Below are 6,000 nucleotides of genomic sequence, written 5' to 3' on the forward strand. Positions count from 1 at the left end.
TGCCCATTTTTTTTTTTTTACTTTTTTTTTTTTTTATCCTCACCCGAGGACATTTTCCCATTTTTTTGTTCAGGTAGAGTGGGAGGGAGAGACAGGAACAGAGAGAGAGAGAGAAACATCGATGTGAAAGGAACACATCGAGTGGCTGCCACCCACATGACCGACCAGGGCCGGGGACAAACTGCAACCGAGGTACGCGCCCTTAGCGGGAACCGAACCCCGGTCTCTCAGGACCGCAGGTCGACGCTCTAACCGCTGAGCCGAACTGGCCAGGGCTCCTCTGCCCATTTTTGAATTGGGTTCTTCGTGTTCCTTTTGTTGAGTTGTATGAGAACTCTATATATTTTGGAAATTAACCCCTTATCTGATGTATCATTGGCAATTATGCTCCCCCATATAGTGGGTTCTCTTTTGATTTTGATGCTTGTTTCTTTTGCTATGCAAAAGCTTTTAAGTTTGATTTAAAGGTTTTAATGAGGGAAAAAATGTAAAGTTGTGCTTTGAAAAAAATCACTTCAGCCACATTATGAACAGTTTCAAGGGATTTTGGTGAACCAGAATAAAACTGAGACTTATTGTCCCAAGGGGTAAAGAGCAGAAATAGAAATAAGGTCATAATTTCAAAAGATGTTCCAAAGGTAAAATCAATACCATTTGATGATAAACTTGCCATAGAAAGGAAGACAAGATGAAACTGTCAACAAATGTCTTCAGATTTCCAACTATTAAACTGAATAGGTGGATATGCCATTAACTCTGATGAGGCAAGGATTCAGGAGTCACCAGGGTTGGACCAGTGATGTTCACCAGATTCAGATTTAGCACCGGTATTGAGCCTGAGACCACTTAGCAAAAGTCTCAGGGTACTCCATGGCCAGCTGCCTCGTACCTGGGTCCTGCAGACTGTTGCAGTGGGGTGGAGTCTCAGGGAGTCATCAGGGTGGAGCAAATGTGTTCACCAGACCAATTCAGATTCAGATTTGGCTGTGTGGGGAGAGAGCTCAACACAGGAGCAATGAAGGCTGTCCCTCCAACTCTTGTTCCAAACCAAGCCACACAATTCAGTTTCTCCTTGTATTTTTTCTGGCACCTCTCACTGCCTGCCAAGCTTTACCAGTTTTTTATTTTTATTTTTAAGAATGACTACAACATGCTCGGCCATTGTGGCTCAGTGGTTGTCAACCCATGCACCAAGAGGTAGCCAGTTTGATTCCCAGTCAGGGCACATGCCCAGGTTGTGGGCCAAATTCCCCGGGGGGGGGGGGGGCATGCAGGAGGTGGCCAATCGATGTGCTCTCTCATCGATGTTCTCTCTATCGATGTTTATATCTCTCTCTCCCCCTCCCTTCCTCTTTCTCTGTAATTAATAAAGAAAAAAAAATTTTAAGGTTAAAAAAAAAGAATAACTGCAACATGGGCCCAGGCTGGCTGCCGCAGAAAGCCACCCACAGTGCATGAGTTGGGAGGGACAGGTCTCAGGGACTTGTCAGGTAGAGGGAATGCAGTCCACCAGGGTAATGTAGATTTAGATTTGGTCGTGTAGGGGGAGGGCTCAACACACACACATAAAAAGTTGGTACTCATCTGTGTGAGAGGAATGCTCAACATTGGGACAGCCGCAGCCATCCCTCCCCTACAGCCACACCACTGCGTTTCTCCCTGTGTGTTTCTGGAAACTCCACGAGCTCTTTGAGGGGACACCCGGGTTTCCAGCAACTTTCTGTCTCACCCAGATGGATGAAATATCTGCTGATTTTTCCAACCAGATGTTATATGGGCTTCTCTTCCCAACACTGGAGTTCTGGACTGGGGAGCCTGGCATTGGGGTGAAACCCCTGCTTCTCATGGGTCACCTCTGCAGCTGAAATATCCTTCAGATTATCAACAACCACATGTGAGTGTGAAGCCAGCCCATTTGCGTCTCTGCCCCTCCTACCAGTCTTGATGTAGCTTCTTCTTTATACCCTTAGTTGCAGGATTTATGTTTAGCTAGTCTTCAGATTGTTCGATAATTTAGTTGTGATTTTCATGTGGTCATGAGAAGAGGTGAATGCAGTGTCTTCCAATTCTGCCGTCTTTACCAGAACCTCTTTAAAGATTTTCAAAATGTAATACTTTGTCTGCATTTTTTAATCCTAGTGAGTAGATGTGGGCTGATTCCAAATAAATCTTCTAGCCAGTACCAGTCTCAACCAGCTGTCAAGTCAGAAAACAAGTACAACCTGTTGTCATTATGTTATATGTTTTGCCTAGAAATCATTTAAGAGGAGTAAATTTGCTGCCAGACCACACTTAATGCATTCCTAATGTGCAGTGAGACTGTGCACCTTCAGGCCTGTTTAGCACAATCACAAAGGGTTTTGCAAATGCAGACAAGTTTTAAAAATGAGCATATGGAAGAAAATCAGAAAGTGCAAGGAATTAAACATTATGAGAGATATTCAATGTATTCTTTTAATAGTATATAAGAGGCTAAGTGAGCGCTGTAACCAGAGTACTTAAACACTGTGTCTGAGCCAAAGGCCTTGTCACTGATATAAATTTTGATAAGGCAAGCTGACTTTGGGAATTTAATCTACAATTAACAATAACAACAATGCTAACAAAAATAAAATACATTGTTGCTTTAAGCATTCTTATAGATTTATAGATACGGTCTTAGTTTACACAAACCTATACATACAGGGATAGATGTATAAGAATGCTTATAGCAATATTGTAAGGCCAAAAACTTGGCAATGACTTACATTGTCATCAGTAAGAAAATGGTGACATGAGTTATGATAAAGCCAAGCAGTTATGTATTTCAATAATGAAGCATATCTGTGTGCATTTAGCTGGAGAGATGTCCATAAAATAATGTAAATTAAGTGAATGAAAATTGGTGTGTATAACAACGTCATTTTGGTAAAAAAATAAAATAAAATGTTTAGTATTAATGTGTTCAAGGATAACTATTTTCCTAAATGATTGGCTTAGTAATATTCAAGCATGAAAAAAAAATCATTCTTTGTCATCACTACCCCTTGAACTTACTAGGTTGACACCTTCTTTCCAAGAGCTGTATGAAATGTCAAGCAGCTCCCATAGCTTTTACAGTCGCTCTCAGATACTTTGCAGAGGTCCTCTGACTGTGTACTGTTTTTATAAGTCAGAGGGGGGAAAACAAAAACAAAAAAATCAATAGAAAAGGGGCATTGTTCTTTCTAAACATACACTTACAAAAGAATGTATCAGAATGGTGGATAAATATATCTAGGAAGGCAAAACATATCTGTACACCATGGCTCAAATATCCTTAGGTTTATACCCATCAAAAATGTGTACATGTACTCAAATGTTCACAGCAGCACTTTCTGCACTAGCCGAAAGTTGGAAACTATCCAAATATCCATCAACAATAGATTTTTTAAAATGTTAACTGGAACATAGTTTACAAACTGACAACTTTTGTAGGCAAGCCAGACAGTCTTGTCTTCCTCAAACGAGCATTACATTTATCTACTTCTCTATCTTTATGACATTTTGTCATGCTGTTACTACTTCCTGCACCCCCACTGTCCTCCAGCCAGGCAAATATCTCCATGAACTTTAAAATGAACTAAAATGTTGTTTATCCCACTAAATACTTTCTGAGGCAGCAAAAATCTTCTCGTATCCTGAATTCCCACCATATTTTATTTGTCCTACTTTAGGAAGTTGGCATTTAAAGGGGCCAAAAAGTAGCTCTTTTGTTCCCTGACTGAGGGATAAATTTAATAACAGACAAGGGTAGAATAGTATCATATTTATTACTGGTAATGACAAGAATGGAAGTGGAGGAGTTAGCAGCACTGGGCTTACCAATTAATACTGAATCCCAGAATTATGTTGACTTACCAACTCAGTTACAGATGGTATTGAACAAAATTTGGTCTCTGATGAACACTTTTTTTTTTTTTAAACAAACAGCTGGCTTCTAAAAGAAGGAAGAGAAAGGTTGAGTGATCCATGTCCGATGTTTTACCAAACTCAGAAACCTGTTAGCTCATTCTGTCTCTTTGGGGAGGAGCTTAGAGTGAAGCAATAATTAGCAGTGCTTTGGGGAAATCCTATCTCACAGAAATCAAAGTTATAGGGGGTAAGCCTTTTTTTTTAACAGTACAATTTGTCGTATTCTAAGTGTAGAAGTATCATTAATCTGTTTGTTTTAACTCTAGATTATAAACTGTTCAGAGTAAGGAATGTGTCTACTTGTGTTTTTGATACTCTCAAAACCATACTAGGGCTTTGTTGTTAGCAGACAATAAATAATATATTTAATTTATACATATTGTTAATGTGTTCTGCATTGGGAATATGGGAATCACAATGAGGAGATCAATAAAAATGTACAGAAATTGTTAATAAAAATTTTAGAGCAAATATAAATGACACATCTACCACACCTAACATTGAAGGACTTATGAAAAGATCACTCTAAAAAATTAGGAAAGTAAAATTCTTCCATAATGGTTTATTATTATTAACAAAATGGATTCTGTTTAAAATTATTTTGTTTTCTGGAAATTATCTACATATTTTACAAAGTTGAATTATTATAGTCCTAGTCTTCAATTAAAATATTTATTGTATTTTTTAATTTTGTAAAAGTAATTTTAAAGTAATTGGTATTGCAACTCAATGAGTTGTACCAGAAGTTATTAAAGCAAGCATTCTTCTATTGCTAACATTTAAGGTGTGTTTCAATCTCCATATTTTAGGGTATACTTTAATAACAACATCTCTTAATTTTGGATAGTTTTATTCTAAATATAATTTCCCATTAATAGTTTAACTAGTCAAGAAAAATGAAAAATTTTGTTTTTAGAATATATACCTATGTTTGTTTTCAAACAAGTTGCACAAATTTATGATACCATAAGCAATTTGAAAGTATCTATTTATTGTGAAATCAGCAGTATGATTTTAATTATAATTATAAACAATATTTTATCAGTTTAGTATGCATAAAATTATGCTTCAGATTATTGTAATGTCTATAGTACTTGATTGCTATTGAGAGTAAACATTTAAAAATATATTTATATTCATATTTTATTAAATTTTATATTTGTTTATATACCTATTTAATCTATTGTCATTTTTCTTTATTTTGGTTTTATACAAAATTACATTATTTTTTATTTGGTAATCTATTAGTCAACATCTATGTGATTGACTCAAAGATTAGAAATGTATTTGATAATTATTTGATTATAAATCTTTAATAAAATATTTGATAATTACCTTTTTATCACTTGAATTATACTTATTACAGTAATCTTTTTATAGCTTGTGTGTGGCTATTTTTTGGACACTTCCTAAAGTAGAACAGTGGAAAATTTATTGTATTTTATACTGACTTTTAAATAACTAAAAATATTACTTTATTATGAAACAAGCATATGTTATGTGCCAGGATGCAAAATTTGTATGAATATTTAATATTAAGCAAGAAACTTTAATCAACTTTCCAGTTATAGACAACTTTTTCTTGGCCCTTTGGGGGCTGTAACCCTGACTGCCCCTGCCGTACGCAGGGCTACAGGAGAAAAGTTGAGGTACTCAACCACGTTTTATTTTCAGCATCATTTGTTTGATTTTATAAACTGTTCTCCAAATAATATTTACTAAATAAATAATATACATGTTTTCAAAAGCTAATTTTTCTACTTAAAAGAGGTCATTTGGCTTTATTCATGAATCTTGCAATTTATACATTGAATTAAACGTCCATTTTGGTTTAAGTTGGTTTTATTTTTCATTCTTTCTCACAGTATGTCAGTGGCAGAGACTCACATCTGTTCTCCCCTTTGTCCAAAGTAACAGAAGTTTAGCTGGACAAATGGCTGGCCAGAATAAATCTACATTCACCCTGCTTTTCTTGTGGCTGAGTGAGGCCTTGTGGTCAAGTTGTGGCCTCAGTGATGTGTGGCCTCAGTTCTGTGTGACATGAACATCGTGTCCTCAGAGAGAAGT

The sequence above is a fragment of the Molossus molossus genome, unplaced genomic scaffold, assembly GCF_014108415.1.
Source record: "Molossus molossus isolate mMolMol1 unplaced genomic scaffold, mMolMol1.p scaffold_m16_p_1, whole genome shotgun sequence".
In the NCBI taxonomy this organism is placed as follows: Eukaryota; Metazoa; Chordata; class Mammalia; order Chiroptera; family Molossidae; genus Molossus; species Molossus molossus.